The sequence below is a fragment of the Eriocheir sinensis genome, chromosome 3 (genome assembly GCF_024679095.1).
Source record: "Eriocheir sinensis breed Jianghai 21 chromosome 3, ASM2467909v1, whole genome shotgun sequence".
Lineage (NCBI taxonomy): Eukaryota > Metazoa > Arthropoda > Malacostraca > Decapoda > Varunidae > Eriocheir > Eriocheir sinensis.
Window position 1 is genome coordinate 20,852,424 of NC_066511.1, and position 26,998 is coordinate 20,879,421.

A 26,998-nucleotide genomic window follows, 5' to 3' on the forward strand; every position below is an offset into this window, starting at 1 on the left:
CTCTCTCTCTCTCTCTCTCTCTCTCTCTCTCTCTCTCTCTCTCTCTCTCTCTCTCTCACACACACACACACACCGAATCCATGCACATATATGTAAGCAAACAAGTGTCCGTGTAAATCAAGCAACACGGAAAATAAAGTATTGAATCATAATAATAAGCTCATGACGATAAGCCAAAGGAGGCGGAAAAAAACTCGATGTCCAAACTCTGAACTCGATGATTAGGAAGGAGTTTAGTGAGTAAGTGGCGAGCCTCGAGGAGTGGAGAGGAGAACCTGCATAAAAAAAAGAGATAGGCGTAGGCGGCAGACAAACCAAGGACTGGAGTGGATCGGGCTCTCCACATACATGGGCTGACGGTGGAGCAGCTAGATCTAAGCAGGCTCCTCCTCCTCCTTCTTGGGAATCTTGAGGAACAGGTATACAACCGTCCATTCTTAATTGAGTGTGCTGAAGGGGAAGCAGCGGCCTGGTTTACTTCACTTACTTTTTTATATACCAAGTCTCCTTTTTGTGGTGCATATTAAAACGAGTATGTGTTTGAGCATCTGTCGCATTTTACGTCTGTCCGTATGTATGTATCTAAGTCTATATATCTGGTTATGTCAGTATCCTTGTTGTCTGTTGGTATGTGTTGTCTTTTCTGTGCGAGTCTTCCTGCCTATCTATCTGTCTATCTGTCTGCCTGCCTATCTGTCTTTTTCTGTCTGTCTCTCTTTTAGTCTCAGTATTCTGTTTGTCTGTCTCTCACTCTCAGTAGGGAAGCTGCATTCTTAGATAGATCACTAATCATTTTATAGACAATCATTTAAATAAATAGACAGATAGATAGATAGATAAATACATAGACGAATAGATAGACAGGTCAAAAAGCAGATAGCTAGACGGATCAAAAGATAGAGAGATAGATAAGACAGAGAAAAAAAATAGACTGAATTCCTTCATCAGATAATATGAAAGAGATGAAGAAATCAGACAAAAACAAAAGAAAAAGTAGCGAGAGAAAGTAAGAAGTGAGAGGAAAAGAGGCAAAGATATTACCCGTGACCAGCAACAAACATTGTGCGCAACACCACCGCCTCAAAGATGTTAACCAATTCATTACGGGCAATTTTCCGCTTAATATGACGATGCAAGAGAGAGAGAGAGAGAGAGAGAGAGAGAGAGAGAGAGAGAGAGAGAGAGAGAGAGAGAGAGAGAGAGAGAGAGAGAGAGAGAGAGAGAGAGAGAGAGAGAGAGAGAGAGAGAGAATGGAAAGAAACTATGTAGGCTGAAATAATAATCATATTTTCACCTTTGAAGAGAGATTGAAATAAGAAAAAAATAAGGAAGGGAAGGAAAATAAATAGAAAACAAAGGAAGAAAACAGGAAAGAAGTGAAAGAACTTTAGAATATTAATTAGAAACTGATAAGGAAAAGTGCAAATATTTTCTACCTTTAAATAATTTCATTCTTGTATATTCAAATTCATAAAGGTGATATTTTCTCTTTGCTTACATTCTCTCTCTCTCTCTCTCTCTCTCTCTCTTATTTTACATTTTATAACTCTTCACTTGCCAGTAAAACACACACACACACACACACACACACACACACAATGAACCCCAATCCCGCTACCTCTGCACATATCCGCCCCCCCCCCCCCCCACCTCCTATCTTCCTACACACACCGTCACCACCTCCTACTACATCGCCAGTCTGCACACGGTAAGTATACAAACAAGCGGGGTCACGGGCTGCCCTACAATAGATCACTGACACACCAGATCGCTGTAATTATGGCGCAGACTAATCTTGCTTCCAGCGGCAAGAGGCAATGTTCCTTTGTTTACTTTACGGGGCTTACGGGTCACCACCACCACCACAGCATCTCTCTCTCTCTCTCTCTCTCTCTCTCTCTCTCTCTCTCTGACCCTCGGCCGCACCACCATCTTCTCTTCTTGCTGTTTTCTTACCATTAGTGACTCGGCTGATATATTTCCTCTCAACCCCCCCCCCCCCCCTCTCTCTCTCTCTCTCTCTCTCTCTCTCTCTCTCTCTCTCTCGGCCTTGTCACAGCAGCATGGACAGGTCTGTGCTTCCGGAGACGTGATTGCCCGGAAGCGTCTTTTCTCTTGCGACCCGGCTCAGTCTCGCCCGGGTACCCGCACACAGGTAAGGAAGTGAGTGCCAGGCCGTAGTGAAGCCAACTCTGTAAAGGTTAGTATAAGGATAGATAACACGTGTGTGAGCTTTATGTGTCTTTTTTGTGTCTGTGTGTTCATCTGTCTTCTTAGATTTAATGTCACGTTAAAAAGGTTTGGTATTTTTGTGAATAATTTATCGTTGTCCATTTATCTGTTGTATTAAACTTGTCTTCCATAGAAAAAGAGGTAACTTGCAGAAGAAAATGATATGGGCCAATTCTCGTATAGCGTGATTTTAATTTTCTTCTTTTGGTGTGTGTGTGTAGGGGGGGGGGGGTCCACACGTACGGGCAAAACAGAGAAAATAGCCAATTTATATTGATTGAAATGTACTGAAAGTATTAAGCAGCGATGTTAATGATCGATGAGGAGGAGGAGAAGGAGGATTAGCACCAAAGTTGGTATTTTGACAGTGATAGGATTGAAGATATGATCATAATGATAAAAATGGATGTTACACGATGGTATATTACTTTTATTATTATTATTATTATTATTATTATTATTATTATTATTATTATTATTATTATTATTATTATTATTATTATTATTATTATTATTATTATTATTATTATTATTATTATTATTATTATTATTATTATTATTAAAGTTAGGATATACAGAGATTTTCAAGAGTCAAGATATTTTACTGGCAATACCTGGCAACACTGGGTGATAGTTTCCGTGCTGGAGGGGCAGAGGGCAGGTAGCGCGCGAGTAGCCTGCTGCAGTGACATCACAAGAAACATTTACGGCTGGTTATGTTCACGCTAACCACACGCCGAGCCTGGCCGCTAGTGACGTAAGAGTTGTGCATTCCTTATGAAAACATTGTGGGAACAGCGAAGTGTATCCACTGAGTCTTCGCGGGGTTTCGTTTTCCAACATTCAAACACCTCACAAGAGCGTCGGGCCGAGGGCAGATCAGTGCACAGGGATACAATTACAAATGGTTATGTTCTCCTGTAGCCAAAATCCGAGCCAGGCCGCTAGTGACATAAGGCTTGTGTATTCGTAAAAGACAGCAACGTGTATTCTAACCAGCTTTCAAGGGAGTTTCATTTTCAAACACACACCACCACACAATGGCCGCCAGTGATAACAAGCGTTGGACCGAGGTCAGAACAGAGCTTACAACGGAGGCAATCGGGGAGAACAACATCACGCCCTGCATCATTTGGTGAGTAGTAGTCATGATTATGCAACCCATAAGCTTTCTCTTCCAGGAGGTGTGACATATTTCCTGTGCAAGGGGTAATATGCTTGGAGTCGTAAGGAGAGCAATACTTAAGAAGGCTGGCAGGTAACGATGTGCCCGGCGACGTCCCAGATTAGGTTGTTTGAAGGATATGAAGTGTGTTGATGGTTGTGATGTTGTTCATACTATATACCATATATTTTTACGACAAATTTAGTGCGCCATCTTGTCCAGTGTAAGCCTCCTGAATGCTGCACAGTGTGGCCTGGTGAGGGTGGAGAGTGTAGCCTAGTCGGTGTGGAGTGCAACGTAAGCAAGATTCGCAGCGGTTCAATAGGCGCACCGAACATCACAATAGGATTCAGTACGTTTAGTAGCAGGCGGTAATGTTATAATTGTATTTCATAAAGAATCCTTATAACCAAAAACTACCTATAATTATGAGTATTTTTTTTCTTGAACAAAACGTTGAATAAACAACAGAACAATAATATGAAAATACGTTCATATTTTATACGACAACTGTGGCCCGAGGTAGCAACGCACGCCATTTTGAGGGTATCAGATACCTTAAATAAGCATATTTTTACAGCGCAAAGCAGGTGATGTCACTTATTGTGACTTCTTGAGCTTTCATATTTATCTATTTGTGTATATTTCATGGAGGCATAACTTACATTAGTACTTTCAATTTTACTAGTGACGCGAATTTGTGACCATCACAATAGAATTTCACTCAATTAAATGAATCATACACCATAGAAATAATACCAGTGTGTGAATGAATGAATAGAAAGATAAGCACATACTTTGATTTAACTCTAGAATGTCTCGTGGATCATTTATAAATAAAAACAAAAATCTGGATAAGCTACTCTTCAGCCCACTGCCATTAGGTGCGCCTATTCTTATTTCGACAGCAAACCTAGGATCATCGTTATACTTGAAGCTTTAGAAGCTTGCTTTGGAGCTGATCTGAAGCTCTCATGAGGGAGGATCAGAGTGGGATGAGGTTATTTTATGTCAGTTTTTATTCATTCAATTTATTTTTGTATTTTATACTATACTTTTTTTATAGGACAAAACCTACGAAGTTTTTTGGTCTAAGAGTGCGAAATTCAAACCAGATTTTGTAGCAGTAACAATATTTCGTAATGTGATTACATAGCGAATGGTGATTAGGCTCCTAAATTTCGTTTTACACAAACAATCCATAATACATACTGCATCAGCAGCAGCGTGGCTTATACCAAGTGTAACGAAAGTAATTGACAAAGGAGCTCTAAATTTAATGGAAAAATATCTCAAAATATTCTAAACAATGATCTCTCTCTCTCTCTCTCTCTCTCTCTCTCTCTCTCTCTCTCTCTCTTACATTATCTTCATATTTCATTGATAAATATAAAACGTATATGTATTTGATGAAAACATGTACGTTAAGAGAAAGAGAAGAAACTTGAGCTTTAAAATACAAGGCTCAGGGCGGCTGGTGACGGTGCACTTTATACTGAACATATTTCCTCCTCTCGATTTCTCTGTGACCTATTTTACTAATCCTTACCTGTGTGTGTGTGTGTGTGTGTGTGTGTGTGTGTACTATTTGTCATGACAGGACGTATACCTCCCCACTAATAACAGTACTGCTTTTTTATCCATCGTAAGTGTTCTGCTCAACAAGTTCGGTACTGGTTTGTCCAGTTACCTTTTTTCGCTTATTGGGATTCATTTTGCGTTAGCTTTTATTTTCTCTCTTTGTACAGACTCAACGACGAAAACTAATCTCCGGACGGTAGGCAATACGAGAAATTTGTTATTTTAAAAACTAAATAAGTTACGTTCTAAGTTGTGAAGCAGAAAATCTTCATCAAGTATTCTGGAACGAGTCTTGTTGCTGAGGGGTATTAAAGAGCAGTTTGTCCATGAGGCGTTGTTATCAATTCTCTGTTTCCGCCACTAGAAAAAAAAATAGCTCAGTACATGATTTCCCTGCCCGCTTTCTAATTGTATGCTCGTAATTGCATCTGTTTTGATAATGTTGCATACCATTTATTTTTAATGTTATTTCGTATAATTCTCATGATATCAGCGGGCGTTTAGCGAGCTCATAAAAAAAACTATTTGGAAAAGAAAAAAAGCACTCTACTTATGGCTCTTCAACATTGCGCTTAACCCTAACCTCACTACGATTCTCTCTCTCTCTCTCTCTCTCTCTCTCTCTCTCTCTCTCTCTCTCTCTCTCTCTCTCTTATATACGCAGACAGACAGACAGACAGACTTTCACGCTTATAAACAAGTACTTATCAATTCTTGGGTCGCTGCAAATTAAAGAATGATAGAAAATGTATTTTGGTTTCTTTCGACACCAATAACGTTGTGCAATCCGTTGCGTGACGAAAGTTATAAGGAAAAGTGTTTTATAAACTTTCAAATATTTCGTTTGGATACATTCAACTACGGATCATTATGTGTACTGTTCTTTTATGTCTTTTAATGTGTTTGCCAGCGACTTTCGTTAACATTTACCCTGAATGAATGTTTTCGTGACTTTCTCTTCACTCTTTCTTGTTTTACTCTTCGATTTTTTTTTCACTGCCACAAACAGTCGAGTCAGGGCCCGCAGGTCTGTTATTGTTGGCTTCTTTTGTATACCTTTTCCACCGGCGGGCGGCGAGGACCCGAGCGCCGAGGAACGTGAGATTTGTTGTGTCGAGTGAATGAGGAATAGAGCAAGCGTAGATTAGGAGCCACACTTGTAATTAACTTAGCGATGGAGGCTGCCGAGGCCAAAGTGAATGAAACAATCTAAGCAATCGTCGAAATAGCCCGTTGAAATCGGCATGAACTCACGTGCTGACTTGTAAAATCCTGAAAGGTGGAGGAAGTGCGAGGCGCTTCTGGGTGTCCTGCCGCCCTCTCCCCCGGCCACGCTCCTAACGTCACCGGCGGGTACAGGCGCCACGGCCACGCCCGCCCCCTGATCAACGAGGAGAAAAAATGGCGGTCTTCAAATTACCCGCGAAGGCCACCACCTGAGAGAGTGCTTGCAGGTGCTAAAAATGACGCGATAAGTCTGGCCTGCTCACGACCATAAACCTTCGCACAGCCGGCGATAACGTGGCCGTCCCCTTAGCGGATGTGAATTATACCCGCCATAGCCAATCAGAGGCCCATAAACATCTGTTCTTGTCACTCCGCGAACGCAGCGTCGCAGCCGAGGGCGGCGGAGGATCCTTTTTTCCTGAAAGGGTGACTTCTTATCACCAGGCCTGACGAAAGATATTTCTATCATTACTGTTATTATTATCATTATTATTGAAGGCGAGAGGCAAAAAAACAAGATTTTGATAAACGTAGCACATGCAGCCGGCCCACAAAAACGCGGGCAGCACGGGGCACGCCACGCCACCTCCAGCTTATTCGTTAGCAGGGCGTGGGTGGTCCGCGCGTCAGGTGGCGGAGTGTCCGGCCTTCACCTGCACCCCGCCACCCCCGCACAGTCCCCGCCCCCCCCACTGCCCCGCCAGCATTGCCCTAGCTTCCTTCACCTGGCTGAGCTGTTTCTGCCATTTTTTTGTTATTTTTGTTTAGCCTCCCTGAAAATCTTTTCCACCAGACCTATTTAAATGTGTTGGGCAGAAGAAATACCCGAAACGAGCCAGAAATAGAACTGATAACGGTAATTATACTGGCAGATAATGGCCTAAAAGTGTAACAAGTGTACCGCATTGACTGAACTACGGATGAAATACTCTAGTTACGCATTAGAACAGAAATTCAAAAGAGAAGTTCCCAGTAAATAGCAAAAAAGCAGCCCAAATATTTCAACCCGTTCAATAGAAGTCTTCCTGTGGCTCTGGTAAAGACGCCGTAGACCTAAGAGCCCGGCGCCACAAGACCAAGGCGCCGCAGGTCTCTACTTCCTCGTGAGCCACTTCGCGACAAACGGCGCCGCGGAGGCCACACACCGAGCGTGAGATTCCTGCCTTTATTGCCTGGCGCTGCTGTCTCTGCCGTACTTATTGTTCCCGGCCTGCGACACCGCCGTAAAGAGGCTATACTTAGGGAATATTTATTGTCACTTCCTCCCCTTCCCTCCTTTCCTCCCTCCCTCCATCCTTTCCTATCTCCTTCCCTCGCCTCCCTCCTCGTCTGGGGCACTGGCTTTTGTTTTGTGTTAAGTTGTCAGTGTGGCATAAAGTGCATAATTATGTATCGAAGCTGTGGCATTGATTTTCACCATATTGCTATTTCCGACGATTTTTTATTTTTTTTTACTTAATTTCGAAAGCGTCCCTAAAGAGGCGAGCCGCTGAGCACTCCTTTCACGCCCTTGCGCAACACTGCTAAACTTTCTCTTACTCTGCGGTCATTACTTTGTTTTGCCGGGCATTCTCTCTCTCTCTCTCTCTCTCTCTCTCTCTCTCTCTCTCTCTCTCTCTCTCTCTCTCTCTCTCTCTCTCTCTCTCTCTCTCTCTCTCTCTCTCTCTCTCTCTCTCTCTCTCTCTCTCTCTCTCTCTCTCTCTCTCTCTCTCTCTCTCTCTCACACACACTCACACACACACACACACACACACACAGAGGACACCCGTTAGGAGGTTCACTTACCAGCCCATTTCGTGATCGCCAGGCAGCATCGTGACCCAGGTTAGGGAGCAGAGGGTGACCTTAGTTACTCCTGAAGGAAGGTTTTGAGCGATTCTTCTTTGTTCTTTTTTTCTTCTTGCTCCTCTTCTTGCTGCTATTCTTTCGTTGTTGTTGTTGTTTTTGCTCTTCTTTTTCTTAATGTTCTTTTTTTTTCCTGTTCTTATTGTTCTTGTTCTATTTGTTCTTGTTCTTGTTTTTCTTGTTCTTCGTGTTCTCATTGTTTTCCTTTTTCTTCTTGCTTTTCTTGTTCTTTTAGTTCTTGTTTCTATTTTATTTCTTTTTGTTTTATCTTCTTGTTTTTAACGGCATATACCTTGTTCGTGTTCTTATTCCTGCTGTTCTTGTTCTTGTTATTTTTATCTTTCTTATCTTTATCTTCCTTTTCATCGTCTATCTTTTCATCTCTCTCTCTCTCTCTCTCTCTCTCTCTCTCTCTCTCTCTCTCTCTCTCTCTCTCTCTCTCTCTCTCTCTCTCTCTCTCTCTCTCTCATTTTCACTATCACAAACAAAATGCAACCGCTCTTAACTTTTCTCAGCATCTTTTGTTTTCCCATTTTCCTCTTGAATTCAGACAAAAACTTGCATAGGTCTTCGCTCTTGCTTCGTCGTGGCACCTGTAACTTGTCCGTCTTCCCTTTACAATCGCACAATGCTGCTCTCTCTTCTCTCTTCTAGTGTTCTACAGCACGCCGAGGCCCCCACACTCTCGTTACTCATTCTTGACTCTCCCATGCTGTTCGCCAGTTCAGGTTTGCTTAATTGCCAACTTTACTGCTCATGTTACTGCGGAAAATATATGTTAGTATTTTTTCCCAGTGCCTTGAGCCGAAGAAGTACGATTAGTTTCATGTATAATATCTTTCCTTTAATTATATTTCATTTTACGGATTATACTCGGCGGAGAAATAATAATGTTTATGTTGTGCAAGAATGTGGCTACACCAACTCCATCAACAAACTCTCACCCGGCTGAATTTAACCAAAAGTTTGTGGGTGGCATTCCCTGGGGAGAAGGAGGGAGGAGGGAAGAGGAGCAGTAGGGGAGGAGATGAACAAGAAGGGAGGAGAGGAACAGGAGGGGAGGAGAGGAACAGGAGGGGAAGGAGAGTACCAAGAGAGGAATGGGCTGGGCGGGGGTCGAGAGGAGGCAAGGGGGAGCCAGGAGAAAGAAACACTTCCAGCCACAGTTTGTCACTCGAGGCGGCCCGTGCATTGGATTTTGACAACCCCGGTGTGGAATGTAATGCCCTAACTATGCCGCCGGTCAGAAAAACGAGATGCAGACTCACTCTCACGATCTGTCATCTGCAAAACATAGAATTTTTGGATGCATCTTGCCCGAGGTCCGGTCCATTAGGTTGTTTTCCTTCAGTAGCTGGTGGCCGTTGGTTGCACATCAGTTGGTGGTCTGTGTTTGTCTGTGCATGATCTCTTTCCCTGGATCTGACTGTGGTCCTCGAACAGAACACGGACGAAGGAAGACGGGGGAGGAGAATAGAACACGATAATATTTTGGGTAGGATAGTGTAGTATAGAATATTATATAGAATAGTATAACCAGCGTTAGCCGTAGTCTTCCACTAGCACACTTTTATAATTTAAGGACAAGATGCAGATCATGGGAAAATCAAACATATGATAAAAAAATACCTAAAACGCGCTGGCCATAAAATAAGAATGCAGATGAAGATGCTGTATGTAGGGTCAACAGCTGTTGGCTCCAGAGGTGTCTTGATACCCACCTTTGCAGCTTTAGTATCATAGGTCAAGCTGCCAAACCATCCCTCCCTCATTAGTTCATTTTTTAACTCACCACGCGCAAGGTACAGCAGTGTGGGTTAAGTGTGAGGAGGTTTATCGCGGCATTAACGAACTGTCCACACCACTGCCCAGCCCTCGACACCTCCGCCCTTTACTCAGCGAGGGAGGGGTGTGGGTGGTGCTCTCCCTCCTTCCCTCCCTCCTTCCTTCCCTCCCTCTCTCCTCGTGCCCTGAGCTAGATTGTGCAATTCCTCCGCATCAGACACGCCGAAAATTATGGCAGTTCATGGGACTCTCTCTCTCTCTCTCTCTCTCTCTCTCTCTCTCTCTCTCTCTCTCTCTCTCTCTCTCTCTCTCTCTCTCTCTCTCTCTCTCTCTCTCTCTCTCTCTCTCTCTCTCTCTCTCTCTCTCTCTCTCTCTCTCTCTCTCTCTCTCTCTCTCTCTCTCTCTCTCTCTCTCTCTCTCTCTCTCTCTCTCTCTCTCTCTCTCTCTCTCTCTCTCTCTCTCTCTCTCTCTCATTACAATTCTTTTACCTAGCCTTCTCTTATGATGCAACAGTCTTAGTAGATAACGTTAAAGTCCAAGAAAGAGATGCGCGTTCTCCTTTAAAATTAATATTCCATTGATAAAGAACTTCTGAATTAAACGTTAATCAGTCATAATCAATCGGGATATGCGCCTCATCAAAATGTCTAAGACGAGTATAGAGGGCAACATTGCATCTGGTAAAAACTGGGCACTGAGCACTATCATAGAGATAAATAGATAGATAGATAGATAGAGAGAGAGAGAGAGAGAGAGAGAGAGAGAGAGAGAGAGAATGAGCGAGAGAGAGGAGAATCTTAGAGTAATAAAACAGACTACACAGGCTTGATGGATTTCCTTGGTTGTGAGCCTGTACACCCTGGTAGCAAATGAGATCAAACAGCCGTGATGTATTAGCGTCTGGGCGGATACTTAAATCATAGAGGCGATGCTTCATACTGGGCGTGTTTGAGCGAGTTTGTCGGAGTTGCTGCCTCGCCACACCGGTCTCAGCTGATGTTTTCCTGCAGAGTTGGCTGAAGGGGGAAAAAGAGTGTAATTAAGAAAGGCATTAACTGGAAACTCGTATACGTTTATCCTGCATTCGAGCCCAAGGAGTTCAGCTTATTCATCAATGAAGTTGAACTTACATGAAGAAAAAACTATAGACTAACAATTACGTAGACTTAATCGAACCTGACACTCCCTTCATTTTGATCTTTATAGGAGTAACGAGGAACCAGATTTTTTCCTCTTTGTTTGCCTTTGAGCCTTCTCCCCTACTGTAAAAATATAAATACAAATACAAATAGATGGTTAGATAGATAGATAAGTATATTGGGAGGGGGGCAATAATATGCAGCGAGAAGCGACTCAGTAATTTTTTATCTGAAAGCTAACGAGAGAAAACGAAGAGACGAGAGAGAGGGAGGATAAGAATGCAGAGAAACGAGAAGTAAATAATTAAGTATGAAAGTGAGAGAACAGAAGAAAATAAAACAAAGAAGGAGAAAGAAGTGTAACAAAGGCTGAGTGTCGAACTTTGATAGTTTAAAAGATCTTAAGGGAGTGGAACTAAAAAGGAGTAGTAAGCACGAAGAAGGATAAAGTAAGCAAGACAGACATGAATAATTTTAAAAGCAGAAAAAAAGTCAAGAAAAAAAAACTTGAAAAGAAGAAGCAAAACAGAAGAAAGCGTGGGAGTCGAAATGAAGAAGGGTCGGATGAATGAGATAGCAGCCAGTGGAAGAGAGGAGGAGGAGGAGAAGGAAGAGGAAGAGGAGGTCAGAGAGAACGGGGATGGGTGGGCAGGTGGGTAGCATAGCGTGAGAGTAAACACAGCCTGGTAAGGAGCCAAGAAAGGTAGGGATGGGAAGATGGAGAGGGAGAATGAGAGTGGATGAGAGGGCAAGCAGCAGGGAGAAGGGAGGAGAAGGGGAGGAGGAGGGAGGACAAGCTTGGTAGGAGGAGAGGCAGGAGGAGCTGAAGAACAATAGGAGATAGTAATGAGTGACGAGTGGAAGAGGTAGGAGAGAACGAACGGGGAGAAGAGGAAAAAAGGGAGGAGAAGGAGATGGAGGAAGAGGAAGAGGAGGAGGGTGTAAAATGTACGACGGAGAGAAAGGAGTGGAGGAGGAAAGGAATAATGAAGAAAAAAAGAACTCCGTAGTAAAACGAAAAGAATGTAAGGAGATGGAGGAGTTAGTAAAAGAAAAGAAGCCGAAGGAAGAATAGATAAAAGAAGGAATAATGATAGAGAAGAAAGAAAGAAAGAAAAACAATGATGAAGAATGGGAGTTAGCGCAGAAGAAAGAAGACGATAAAAGGGAGCTGGAAGACGAAAATAATTAAAGATACCAAAAAAAGAAGCATGGGAAAAAAGTGGAGATAAAAATGAAAACAAGATAAGGAGAGATAACAGAAAAGGAGTTTGATAAGAAAAATAAAACGAGAACAAAAGAGATATATACAAGATTATCATAGGAGGAATATAAGAAAGAGATAAGAAAGAAAAGAAGCATAAGGAATAAAAAAAAGAAAAAAAATGATGAAAGAAGAGCAACATGAATAGAAGATAGAAAAAAAACACACTACACAAAAGAATAAAGAAAAAGAAGAAGCACCAGCCGAGTAGTAGTAGTAGAAGCGGGAGTAGCGTGCCGCCTAAACCATCAATCTTGGCGGCGGGCGATGATTCAGTCCTTCTTTTATAAGCAAATGGATCACACAAATGACCCCATCACGACGGCTGAGGGATGGCGGGGAGGCAGGCGACGGGGGCGGTGGAGGCTGAGGCGGCGGCTGCATCCCGTTAACCCGGCCCCCAGAGGCTCTCCACACACACACACACACACGCACACACGCACACGAGCCTCGGCCTGCCCTTCCGTCGGCCACGTGAAGGATGAGGGCACACGCTCGCCTCTAGTTTACATGTGGAGGGTTTACAAGAGCCGCCAGCGAGGGACGTCAGCCGCATGAGGGTGGTTGGGATTGATCTCTTTCTTATTCCTCCTCCTACTCCTCCTCCTCCTTCATCTCCTCCGGTTTTTTTTCTCCTCCCGGCTCCGTCTTTGTTTCTGCTGTTTCTTTTTTTTTCTGTTCGTGTTCTTGTGCTTCTTGTTCTTTGTATTGTTCTTGTTCTTCTTGTTCGTGCTCAGTTTATTTTCTTCTGTTTCTTTTTATTTCGATTTCTCCTCCTTTTTCTTCTCCCCCTTCTCCATCTCTTCCTCTCCCTCAATCTCTTCATCTTCCTCCTCCTCCTCCTCCTCTACTTTTTCCTCCTCTTCTTCAATCTCCTCTTCCCGCTTCTCTTCCTCCTCCGTCTCTTTTTTTCCTTTTCCTCCTCGGCAATTGGTCTTCTCTGTGATATGCATTGAAAACTGTTGCACACATTCTCGTGTTGACACAGCGAAGAGCCGGTACACTCCCTGTTATTATAACCTACACTGTCCTTTTACTCCTCCACCACCACCTCTCCTCCTCCTCCTCCTCCTACTACTACTACTACTACTACTACTACTACTACTGCTACTACTACTTCCACCACTACCAGGCATATTCCTTCTTCTCCCCTATTTCCTCCTCCTCCTCCTCCTCCTCCTCCTCCTCCTCCTCCTCCACTTCAATCTCCTAATGATCCTCCCACGAAGTAAATACATTCTCATACCCTCATGTCATTGCTATTTTCTCTCTCTCTCTATCATTCCCTTTCTCTTCCTCTTCCTTTTCCTCCTCCCTCCCTTCCTCGTGCTTATGTTTCTCCTCGTTCTCATCCTGTTCCGCCGGCCGTCATCAGTGTTGGGCCTCCTCAAAATCTAATGTTGTATCCTTTCTTGATTTGCGTCTGGGCGGGAGAGGACCTGGGAGGTTTCGACTTGGCGTTATTGTACTTGGATGACGCGGCGGCAATGGTTGGGTCAAGCGTCTTATGTGTGCGCGGGGACCTTTACCGACTACTCTCACCTTACACATGAGAAAAGGAAAGAACGGAAAGAAAGGAAGGACGGACAGCTCAAGACCATCACATGCATCCACACCAACGCACAAAATAAAACATATACAAGTACAATGCAAAAAAAAGAAACATATACATGGGTGTTGGAAGTGAATGGAAAACAGACATGCAAAGAAAGGAATCAAGAGAAGTGAGAGAGGAGAAGAAGAGAAGAAGAAAAAAAAACAGTGTGAGATAATGCTGAGTAAATTTCTTTCTACGCTGTGTTTTGAGAAATGGTCCCGCGTCGAGTTTCTTAAGAATATATTTCCAGGATTGTTTATGCGGCGAAGAGGAAAAAATATTGTTGAGGAATGAATTCACACACACACACACACACACACACACACACACACACACACACACACACACACACACACACACACACACACACACACACACACATGAGAAACAATGCACACACCTGAGCTGGCCACTACTAGGATAAATCAAATATATCTCGAGTCATATGAAAATCGAGGAAGGGGAGGGAAGGAGGAGGGAGAAGGAAGAATGAGAGGAGGAGGAGGAGGAGGAGGAGGAAAAACGGAGCATAACAAAGAAAGAACGGAAATAGGAATGAAAGAAAAAAAGAAGAACGAAAATAATAACAAGACTTGAAAAAGATAAAAGAAGGTTGGCTGTATCTAGTCTGAAGATGAGAGTATGTAGTCAGTCTTTGCCATGTTCCTAAATTGTTGTGGCATGGTGTTCATTTACTTGGATGGCTTATAAAAGGTTTTGGTTACGCTTTTACAATACGAGGAGAAAGAAAAAACTGCCTAAAATATTCATGAGAGATTAAATATATGGGAAGGAGAGGTGCATGGTGTCTTCATAATTAGGGTGAGAGAGAGAGAGAGAGAGAGAGAGATGTAAATGAAATACAGACAAAAGCTATAGAAAAAAAAATATTAGACAGACAGACAGACCAAAGACAGCAACAGGACTACACGAATGAATGACTCAGTAGCTAAAAAGATAGTCTCTCTCTCTCTCTCTCTCTCTCTCTCTCTCTCTCTCTCTCTCTCTCTCTCTCTCTCTCTCTCTCTCTCTCTCTCTCTCTCTCTCTCTCTCTCTCTCTCTCTCTCTCTCTCTCTCCCCCTCCCTCCCCCCTCAAATCTCTCCCTTCAGCCGTACACAAAAATTATGAATCAATACCCAAGTCTCTGCATGCACTTACCTTTATCACTTCCCCGCGTCGTGTATTTCATGTTATCTCGCTGCTTAATATTTATCCCCCTAGCGCTGTGGCTCATTACTGGCCCGTGGTGGGTTAACTCGCCTGCCATTAGGGGGTGCCGAACGAATGACCCTCAGCTGCCCCGGCGACGCTCATGCAAGTTTTAATGTTTTTTTTTTTTTATAGGTTCAGTCAGTGGATGGATGGTATGTGTATGTACTGTAGTGTTGTTAGTTTGTTAGTTAGTTGTGTTTGGTCTGGTTTTGTTTTTCGTCGTTGTATTGTTTTTCTTTAGTTGTTTGTGCTGAGATTGTTCTGGGTCTTTTTTTTTTTTTTTTTTTTTTTTTTTTTTTACTTCTTCAGTCAGTGGATGGCATGGTTGTACGTACTTACTGGTCTTGTTAGTTAGTGAGTGAGTTCTGTGTGTGTGATGTTTGGTTTGTTTTTCCTTCATATATATTTTTTTTGGGTGGGGAGTGTTGTTGTTGTTTTTGTAGTCATTTCTGTTGATTATTTTTTTACATTCCTATTTTTCTTGTTCTTTTATATGTTTCAGTGAGTGGATGGCATAGGTACATACTGGTGTTGTTAGCTTATATGTATGATGGTTGGTTGCTTTTTTCGTCTTTTTATCGTTTTTTTGTGTGCTGTTATCGTTTTCGTTCCTATTTTTCTTGTTTTTTTCATATTTTTACTCGTGTCCATGCTCCTCCTTCTTAGTCAGTACCTTTTTTTCTTGTTTTTTTCATATTTTTACTCGTGTCCATGCTCCTCCTTCTTAGTCAGTACCTTTTTTTCATCCCCTCACCACTTTTCCTCGTTATTTATATCCATTTAGCGACGTTTTATTGACCTGTTCCTTCCCTTCACGTTTTCTCACCTTGTTTCCCACCTGCATTTTGTTTTCCCACTCTGCTCCTTCCCTGTTCATTACCCTGTTTTTTTTTTTTTCACCCTGTTCCTTTACTTATCTTTGCTTTACTCACCCTGCGCCTTGGCTTCACCGTTTTATATTCACGTTGCCTCACCTTGCTTCTCACCTGCATTTTGTTTTCCCACTCTGCTCCTTCCCTGTTCATTACCTTGTTTTTTTTTTCACCCTGTTTCTTTACTTATCTTTGCTTTACTCACCCTGCGCCTTGGCTTCACCGTTTTCCGTTCACCTGCCTCTCGTTTTCACACTCTTTTCCTACTCTTCACCGCCTTTCCTCACCATTTTCATTACCCTTCTTACGTTTTATCATCCTGTTTCCTCATTTCTCTTTGTTTTTCTCACCTTGCACCTTCCCTTCGCCCCGTTTTCACATTCTTGGCCCCTTCCTCTTCACCCAACATGCACCCTGTCACGTCAACCGCCTCCCTCTACCTACACACACACACACACACACACACACACACACACACACACACACACCTCAAGGGCCACGCCACCTTCGTACCTCACCCCGGCACCACATTAGCCGCGCACCACCACCACTACCTGCACCGTAATTACAGGTATAAGCGTCGAGTTCATTTGCGAGAAATAAGTCGAGACGGAGAAGTTAGGCGAAGGGGCGGGGCGATCGTGGCGGGTCTACGTATCGGGCGAACCAATCACGAGGTTTCAAACGGCCGCATCCTCGCCATCCACGGGGTCATAATTACCCGGAATTACGAGAGTGTTTATACGCTTTTAAGCATGAGCGGTGCCCGATACCCAGCCCGTATATTACAGCGCGTAGGGCAAAGGGAGTTATCAAGTCGTACGGTCTGGGCGGGGAAGTGACTCGTTCAGGTGTAACAGTTCATGTGTGTGTGTGGGGAGGGGGGGAGGGGAGAGGGGTGTTTGTGTGGAGTGGGGTGGGGGGGTGGTAGGGGAAGGTATTTGTGTGGGGGGAAGGGGGGATGGTCTGTGTGTGTGTGTGTGTGTGTGTGTGTGTGTGTGTGTGTGTGTGTGTGTGTGTGTGTGTGTGTGTGTTCTTTTTTCTTAATTTTTTCTTCTCTTTTCCGTTTTTCTTTGTTACTTTATGTATGTAATTATCGATCTTTCTTTTTTGTTTCTCTTTCTTTCCTTCTTTCTCTTTCCTTCCTTTTTCATTTTCATTCTTTGTCCTTCTTTCTTTCCTTCCTGCTTTCTTTCTTTCTTTCTTTCTCTCTCTCTCTCGCTCTATGTGTGTGTGTGTGTGTGTGTGTGTGTGTGTGTGTGTACATAGTCGTGGCTCGTGGCTCCCCTCTTACCGTGCCAGAGTTTACCACAAATGCGTATAGGTTTGTTTGGGGAGGCGTCGTCGTCTTGCTTTCTTTTTGTGGAGAACTTTCATTTTTTTCTTCGTTGTTTTCTTTCTTACGTTCTTAATTAGATTTTTTCTTTCATACTTTCTCTTTGTATCTTTCATTCTTTTTTGTTTGTTTTTTTCCTTCTTTGCTTCCATTTTTTTTCTTTTTTCTTTTTCTTTCTTTTTATTGTCTTTCATATTATCTCTCTCTCTCTCTCTCTCTCTCTCTCTCTCTCTCTCTCTCTCTCTCTCTCTCTCTCTCTCTCTCTCTCTCTCTCTCTCTCTCTCTCTCTCTCTCTCTCTCTCTCTCCTTCTCTCTCTCCCCCCCCCCCTTCCCTAAGACTCACACCATAATATCCTAAAATGTGGCAGAAGCGGTTTTAACAGTACAACCATTCCATTCTTTTAACATCCTTTCCCTTCCCTCCTGTGCAAGTGATGGTGGTGGTGAAGGGAGGAGGAGGATCACAGCGCATGAGAATAGATTCCGATCCCATGCCCAGGTGATCGTTCCTCATAAAAATAATGGATATAATACCCTGGCATTCAGTCATCCCCGGATCTTGCCCTTCAATTACAGAGGCGACGGCCGATAACTGGCAGCCTTTCAACGCCTCACGCCGCCTAGGGAGGAAGGGAGGCGGAGAAGGGAGAGCGTGAGGGAAGGCGGACTGGTGGAAGAGAGAGCGAAGGCGTGTGGGGAGTAGGAAGGTGGGAAGGTTGGCGGACTTGTGGAGAGCAGACGGGCGGGTGGTAGGTCAGTCCCTAATCTAAGAGCATTCATTCACTCATACATACATACATATATTGGGGTTCAGTCATGGCTTTCTCATTGACTCTATAGAAGGTTTTAAATCAGTGGTTTTAATGGATTATATTTGGTGGTCACAAGCATGCGTACGGGAGGCCTTTGCTTTCCTCTGTAGAACTCTATTTTTTCGTTATTTTTTCACACATTTTTATTTTCATTTTCTTAATTACCTTCTTTTCTTTCTTCCTTTCTGACTCAAATTCTCTCAGTAAGGGAGATTATCACAACACCTTTGAATCCATTATGTTTCTTTTCGGACATCCTTTTCGTTCTTTATATGAGTAGCGTGTCGCAAGGCATTGTTTAATATATTTATCCCTCGATCAGTCTCTTCCTGACACAAAAAACGATGCTCGGTTACTTAACAGGCTGTAAGAATGTAGCCGTGAATGTTCTTGTTGCTCAGTGCTGTAATGTATGATTGTTGTTCTCTCATTCCGCTATTACAGACTTGTGTTACTTCTTGTCTTCTGTAGCAAGTGTCTTTTGCCTTCACTTTCAAACTTGCACTTTTCCTGTTTCCACTTCCTCATCTTTTCATCCACATCCTCTACATCTTCCTCTCTCTCTTACTCTTCACCTTTTCCGTCTGTTTATTTACTTTTTCATTTCTACATCAACATCCCTTACCTCTTATTATCATTATTACTCTATCCCTCTCTCTTCTCATTTCTCAGTTTTCCTCTGTCTCGTCTTTCTCTTTTCCCCCATCTCCTCCTCCTCCTCCTCCTTCTCCTTCTTCTTCTCCATCGGCCTTTCCATCCTGAGTTGGTGTGCAGGGATACCCAACAGAGGATCCATTGTCCCCTTGGCTTGGTTATCGTCAGTATCACATTGTTTTTTTACACCATGCATTTATCTATGGTATTGATCTCCCTAGTTGCCCTGCCCCCCCCCCCCCCTCAGTTCTCTCTCCTCTCTGTCTCTCTGCCCCCCCCCCTTCTCTCTCTCTCTCTCTCTCTCTCTCTCTCTCTCTCTCTCTCTCTCTCTCTCTCTCTCTCTCTCTCTCTCTCTCTCTCTCTCTCTCTCTCTCTCTCTCTCTCTCTCTCTCTCTCTCTCTCTCTCTCTCTCTCTCTCTCTCTCTCTCTCTCTCTCTCTCTCTCTCTCTCTCTCTCTCTCTCTCGTACGTATCGGTTTTATTTTTTCCCCTATTTAATTTTCCCTTCATTTCTCTTGCTTTTATTTCTTTTTCTCTTTATCTTCTCCTTCTCCGTGTGCTTCTTCTCCTCGTCCGCCTCCACCTGTTCGTAACTCTTCTTACTCCTCCTCCTGTTCCTCCTTTTTTTACTCTTCTTTCTCCTCTACCACCAACCTTTACTCCTCCTCCTCCTCTCCTCCACCTTCACATTCTCCTCCTCCTTCTGCTGCTCCTCCTCTTCCTCCTCCTCCTCTTTCTCCTTTTATCTCCGCTCCACCTCAATTTTATTCTTAAACTTATTTCTCACCCCACCCAGTCCCTCCCATTCTCCCTCCCTTCCTCTCTCCCTCCCATCCTCCATCCCTCCCTTCTTCCCTCCCTCCCTCTCTCTCCCTCAGTGCCCTTCCTTACTTACACCCTCCCATTTTCCTCCATCTGATATTTTTTCTCCGTTTCATTATTATATACTTTTTTTTGCGTTTTACTTCTTTTCCTTATCTCTCTTGCTCCTTCCATTCCTCCCCATTCTCTTTTAGTGTTTTCCATTACGCCTCCCGCTGCGGAAAGAGACCTCAGCGCTGCGAGGCTTGAGAAGGCGAGTCGCGGGGAGATGAGGAGGAGGAGGAGGAGAAGGAGGAGGAGGATTTAGGGGGTTCTGGTATTAGTGGTCGCGTCGATGGTATACAAAGATCACGGTGGGTGTGGGCAGACATTACGGAATAGATACATAAAGGAGGAGGGTGAAGCTACAGGCGATTGCGGGTGGAAGAACGGCAGAGCGAAGCATATTAGATGAGAGGTTAGGAAAGGATACGCCAAGAGGGACACGTGGCTCTACTAGGAGTAACCCGAAGGAGGAGGAGGTGGCCAAGGAGGAGGAAATGAAAGGTGGAAAAAAATTGAAGAAGGAATTTGCGATATGTTGAAGTAGTATTGGGGGGATAGAGAGAGAGGGAGGGGGAGAGCGGGTTTAGCGAGAATGGGGAGAGAGAGAGAGAGAGAGAGAGAGAGAGTTTTGGTATATTTAACGAGGAACAAAAAAAAAGTTTGAAAAGCGTGGAAAAAGAAACCGAATGAAGCCAAACGGAAAGGAAGGAAAATAATATAGATAAAGAGAGAGAAGAGGAAAATTCAAGAGTAAGAGGTTGAATCAAGAAAAGGGAAAATGAAACAAGTTAAGAGGGGATGATAGAGAGAGAGAGAGAGAGAGAGAGAGAGAGAGAGAGAGAGAGAGAGAGAGAGAGAGAGAGAGATTATTAATATCAAACATTTAATTTCGCTATTTAACTAAGGTGGACTTTTATTAGAGTTACTTCGCTTCTCGCAAAACGGGACAAATCTGTCTGCTGAGTGAGTGACAGATTTATAAAAGTTTAGCCAGGCTTCCTCTACGTTGCAATCAACTGATAGCTGTATTTTTGTCAGTTTTTGTCGGGTTTCAACGAAATTTGCTCTTTTGAAATTGGGCACCATTACTTTATTTTCAGTCACTGTTGTTTGAGCTCTAATGTCGACGCGCACTAATTTTTGATCGCAAGAACCGAGATGTTCCCCTACCGTAACATTACCGACTAGATTATCTTGGGTTCCTATAACAAGGTCTAGTAAGTTATTTTGTCGAGTTGGCTCAGTAATCATTCGACTTAGGTAATTATCTTCTGAAAATTCGGTCATCCTATGCGACTCGCCTTCTGTACCCGACATTGTAGCCCAGTCAAGGAGAGAGAGAGAGAGAGAGAGAGAGAGAGAGAGAGAGAGAGAGAGAGAGAGAGAGAGAGAAGGAAAAAAGTGAAGAAAAATATAAAAAGAAAGACTTTATTACAAAATCACACCTATTAAAACCAGCTCACCTGAATTACCAAGGAAATGATTACAGAACCGAGCGATCATGTACACAAATAGATAAAAAGACTGCAGTAAAAGTTCAAATTTGATTATAATGGTGGCTCGGTAATGGGAAGGAAGAGGAGGAGGAGAGAAGGAGGAGGAGAAGGAGGAGAAGGAGTAGTAGGAGGAGGAGGAGGTAAAAACGGAGAAGATAAAGGAGGAGTAAGATAAAGAGGGGAAGGACGAGGAAGAAGATAAATAGGAGGAGGAGGAGGAGGAGGAGGAGGTGGACTAGGAGTAGGAAGACAGGGAGGAGAGGGGTGAAGAGACGTTGGACGCAGAGAAAAATGAGGAGGAAGAGGAGGAGAAGAAGCAAGACGGGGACTGGAAAATAACCATGAACCAAACTATCTCACATACCACAGCGCTGACTTCCTTTTTCGCTATCTCTTTTCTTCTTTCCTTATAAAAAAAAAACCCATGAAACGAAGAAGAGAACGCTGAAGACTGAAAACATGCATGAGCCATATAACAATTAGCAACTACTTAGCTATCCTCCTTTTCCGCTAACCACACTAACGAATTGCTAACTTTTTTTTTCTTTTTTTTCCCTAGTAAAAGAAAAATAAGGCGAAACGAAGGCAAAGAAGTATAGAATTAACATGAACCACTGAATTAAACACCACTACCCTATTTCCCTTGTATGCAATCTATGGTAATCTAAGTAATTTATTTTTCGCCTGATTTAAAAAGAAAGATACATTGAGTGAAAATGAGGAGTAAATTATAAACATTAACCCTTTACCATAATTACTTACCACTGTGCTATCTCCCTTTCATGGTAACTCATTTATTTACCCAATTAAAAAAGATACATCGAGCGAAGAGGAAGAGGAAGAGGAGGAGAGGGCGTGAGGGCGGCGGGCGGGGAGGCATGTATGGGAGCAGAGAAAGTCAGGGCAGCTCGGCGCGGAGGACCTGCAGCGCGTCACGAACTGGTTTCTTTGTGTCCGGGCTGGTGGGTCCCTATTTTTGTCGATATAATGACGTCTTAGTGTTCCCTCCCGGGGCTGCCGTCCGTGTATACCGCCACGACTATCACCGTGAGCATCGTGCCAGGCTTTGTTTAGTGCTGTTTTATCTGGTCTCTGCCTCCCCGAAGCCTCCATCGAATAGGAATATTGGACTCAGAGGCCGCATTTTATTACATGGAACAGGAGGGAGGCGAATTGTTAAAGGAAAGTACAGAATGCCTACCACACGATGCCGCTCCTGTGGAACCAAAACCGAGGGAGCTACCGTAAAAGCGCTATTGATATTCTCCTCGACATATTTTGTTATCTTGTACAGGAAATGAGGCTGTTCAGTGATAAAAGAGAGAATATAAAAAAAAGCCCGATGGCACTGCTCTCGCAAATAGTAAAATGAAGTAAAAAAATTATCCAACACAAAGAATCAGAATCATTTTGAGAGGTGTCTTGAAAGTGTTCAGGTCGTAGGCAGGAGGAAATTCAAATACAGAAAGGCTAACATTAACTTCTTACGAGGGATGAGTTTCTAATTATATACCTGTTTTTTTTTTTAGGCATGAACAATAACAGTAAGTATAAAGGAATGAATGAAGTAAAGACTATACGGGCTTCCTGTATGTGGGTTTTAGTGTTTGATTTCACCTCCTTCAAGGGACGGCGGCTCTCTCGTTAGCGGTATTGTGGTTAGTGATGGGATATAGGCATGAACGGGGAGTGTGTGTCATGCGAGGGTAGGAACCATTTGCCTTATGTATCGTATGTGCGTATGTGTGTGAGAGAGAGAAAGGGAGAGATCACACTGTTTTTATGGGAGAATTTTGTAGTTAGATATGATTCTTTTGTATGGGATATGTTACGATTGGTGAATACCTTCGCTGTCTGCAGCATAGAGTTGCAACAAAAAATATGCTTCTCCCCCGATCGTTTGGTGCTTTGTGTGTGTTTTGCTGTTTCGTTTCGAGTTTCAGAGAGGGTAGGTAGGTTTCGATGTTGTATTAGTATTTGTTGTTATTAGTGAGGTGAAAAGAGATACGTTTATTTGTGTTGTTTTGTAGGAGGAATTTGCTTTCTTATTGATGATTTAGATTTTTTGTTGCTGTTGTTGTCTGTGGGCATAAGAATGGATGGGCACTTTTCAACACACACACACACACACACACACACACACACACACACACTAACACTAACACTAACACACCCTTTGCCGTACGGTCCAACGCATGCTTGATATAATATAAAAGAAAGCGATTATACATACAATTTCCAGATTTATATTCACATGATCCGCTCGCGTCCGTCACGGCTTAATCCGGCACTCATCTCTTATCAGTCGCTGCTCCTCTTGCTTTATGTTATCGGCCTCATACATTGCCTACACCGTCCATTCACTTTATCTTATTGGCCCCGCTGCTTATCTCGCCGTTGTTTATGCTTTCTAACTGCGTGTTTGTGCTTTTTCCGGTCTGTTTGTTTTCGCTTGGTTTCTCTTCTTGGTTTCTTTTATTTTCTCACGCAGTTTCATTGTATTTTTTGTTGTACTGTATTTAACACCAAGCAAGGGATTACCGCCTTCAAGCGGCCCCTGACGCCTAAAGTAAACACCGTCTGCCCGCCACCTGCACCCGGGCCTCCTCCAGCAGGGTGTTGTGTGTATCCCACGCGCGGCCTCAGTCTCGCCGAGGACTCCCGTGAGTGATGGCTCACCGGCCCTGACAACCTGAGGGTGGAGACGCCGTTGACTTTTGACCTCAATAAACATGTGAGGACTACCTGCCTCTCGAGGGGTCCCGTCCAACACAGCAGAGCGAGAGGGGACGGGCGGCCCTCCCTCTCCTAAACAGTGTATATAAACAGCGGACAGCCACGTAAACACTAATAACTTTGTGTCAATTAAATGCAGCGATAAAAGTTATTTGCCATGGTGTTAAGATTTCCACACTTTTGAGGAGGTTGTAAGTTTAGGAGGTGAGGCGTGGGGCTCCGACGAGAGGACTTAGAAAAAGGGTGGCGAGGAAAAATGCACGTCGTATCTTGGTCATGATTCCATTTTATATGTGTTTACTTCGCTCAGTATCATCTTCGCTCGCTTACTAAAATTCACTGTCAGTTTTTTCGCTCGCCTTGTTCGGATCAAAGATATGGATCATGCCTGGAACAACACGGCAATCCACTATATTCCCCTCACACAAAACAATATTATAAGTAACTGAAAATCTTATATTCTTGAATTTACTATACTCTATGTCACTAGCGACATAAATAAACAAACCTTCCTTTGCTTTGTAGAAATAAATTGGTGGGACAATCACAAGAATTAGACTTTTTTTTGTATGACGTAAAGGTTGATTTTTTTTTACATGATGTATGTTCATAAGTTTTCAGAATGCTTGAATGGTAAAATTGGAGGTGTCGAATATAACTCTCTCTCTCTCTCTCTCTCTCTCTCTCTCTCTCTCTCTCTCTCTCTCTCTCTCTCTCTCTCTCTCTCTCTCTCTCTCTCTCTCTCTCTCTCTCTCTCTCTCTCTCTCTCTCTCTCTCTCTCTCTCTCTCTCTCTCTCTCTCTCTCTCTCTCTCTCTCTCTCTCTCTCTCTCTCTCTCTCTCTCTCTCTCTCTCTCTCTCTCTCTCTACACAGACAGACAGACAGACACATGAGAAACGTGCATGAGGGCTATCAGCGGTCATCTAGCCAAGGTCGGTGGTGGGGAGGCGGCGGGCCAGCCCTGGACGGTCTGGCAGGCCTAGCACCGCTCAGGGTGCGGGCAGAGCACAAACAGGGCTCCTTCCATGGTCGCTGTGGCTACAGGAAAGGTAATCCGTTCAATCAAATCATAATATATTGGAGAAAACAATGCTGCATATGAAATACGTCTAGTTAAGGCGAGTAAGCAGTCCTAAGGTGCTGAACTCGTGCCGGGCCAGGGCATAAATTGTGGCTGCAGCAGGCTCACTGCGGACCTTCAGGCGCGGGGGTGATTACGATTTGTACGGCGTGAAGGATGAGGCGACACCCCGAGCGGATGGCACAAGTATATTCATGACCTTCATTATGCATGTATGGTAATGCGGAGGGGGGGCGGGGGATGATGGGGTATGTTGTGTGCGTGGCCTGCGTGTGTTTGTTTGTTTATTTGTTTGTTTGTTTGTTTGTGTGTTTCTTTCACTGTCAAATACCCAACAGTGTCTATTATATGCATTAAGACAAGAGAGAAAAAATAGGCCGTTGAAGAGAGGAGGAGGAGGAGGTTGAAAAAAGAAAAAAAATGAACATGAAAAATAAAATAAAATAATAATAAGACGAACAAGAACAAGAACAAGAATAATAACAAGAAGTAGATGAAGAAGAATTTTGTTGAAGAGAAAAGGAATGTGTAGAGGAGAAGGAGGAGGAGGAGGAGGAGGAGGAGGAGGAGGAGATTGTGGGAGAGAAAAGCAGTGTGTGAAGGAGGAGGAGAAGGAGGATGTAGGAGAGAAAAGCAGTGTATGAAAAAAGAGGAGGAGGCTGTAGGAGAGAAAAAAAAGAGTGTAGAGAAAGAGAAGATTGTGAGGAGATAAAAGGAGTCTAGTGGCAGAAATGGAGGATGTGGGAGAGAAAAGGATGTGGAGGAGGAGGAAAAGGAGATTGTGGGAGAGAAAACAAGTGAGCGGAGGAGGAGAACGAGGAGGCTGTGGGAACGAAGAGAAATGTATGAAAGAAAAAGAGGAGGAAGCTGAGGAAGAGAAAAGGCGTGTGTGTGGGGGAAGAGGAGAAAAAGGACTCAAAAGGAAAAAGAAAAGGCTGTGGGAGAGAGGAATAGGAGGAGGAGGCTTTGGGAAGGAGGAAGAGAAGAATGGGGATGAGAAAGAGGATGGAAAGTGGGGGGTTGAGAGAGGCCTTGCAGGGGGAACTCCCACACTTGTAATGGAAGTGAATGCATGCAAATCAGCTGCACTAAACGCTACGCTCGGAGGACCGCGCATCATACTTTACTAGGCGAGATTAGCCACGCGTCTGAGAGAGCTGTGTACCATGAGAGAGAGAGAGAGAGAGAGAGATACAGATACATAGAGAGAGAAACAGACAGACAGATACATAGAGAGACAAACAGACAGACAGATACATAGACAGAAACAGACAGGAAAACAGACAGACAGATAGAGACACAGAAAGGCAGACAGATACATAGACAGACACAGACAGGGAAACATACATACATATACAGAGACACAGAAAGGCAGACAGACATCGACAAACAGACAGACAGACAGACTCACACATACATAAATACATACAGACAGACAGACAGAAAGACATAGAGACAGACAGACAGACTATCTGACAGGCACAATCAATGTATAATTCCCGACCCAAAAGAAACCCTGTAGTACTTTATAGTAAACATATTCAACCCTTTCGTAACAGGCATGTAGAAGCGAAGAATACTATTGATACCCGAAGCAGGGAGTTACGATGATAATTATAACCAGATTTTTCCTCACTGTGTCCCATAATGCCACGTGTGTCTTTGCAGGCTCTCCTGTTACCGTATAAGCAGAGGATACTATGTTTAACTCTTATAGTGGAATGCTCCGGAAAAGCTACGTCTTGCTATATAGGTTCTTTTTTTTCACGAGCATAACTTTTCGCGCGTCATTTCCACCTTTTCTTCCTCCTTGTTTTCTCTGCTCCGTGTCCTCTTCCTGCCTCCATGTTCATCTTTTCCCTCATTCTCAGTCTGAACTTTTGCTCTCTTCCCGCCTTTTTCTCTTCCTCCTCCATCTTCTCCTCGGCTGATTACAGACACCTCCCTTACCAGCACGCAAAGCCGTCCTGTTTTTTAAAGGAAGGAAGGGAAAGAGTGACAGAGGAACAGACCAGAAAGACAAGTAGGAGTTCAGCATGTGATGACTAGGTCTAGAATGCAGGCCACAGAAGGGACGAAAAAATAAGCCAAACAAGGA

At 43.5% G+C, this 26,998-nt stretch overlaps 1 long non-coding RNA gene across 1 annotated transcript in view; it reads left to right on the top strand.

The window, feature by feature from the left end:
• Positions 1–2,813: 2,813 nt before the first annotated feature.
• The window catches only part of LOC127006280 (uncharacterized), a 104,069-nt gene continuing 79,884 nt past the window's right edge, over positions 2,814–26,998 (top strand). The window contains exon 1 of the long non-coding RNA XR_007759378.1: positions 2,814–3,367. This is a non-coding gene — a long non-coding RNA (uncharacterized LOC127006280). The remainder of the gene's footprint in view (positions 3,368–26,998) is intronic.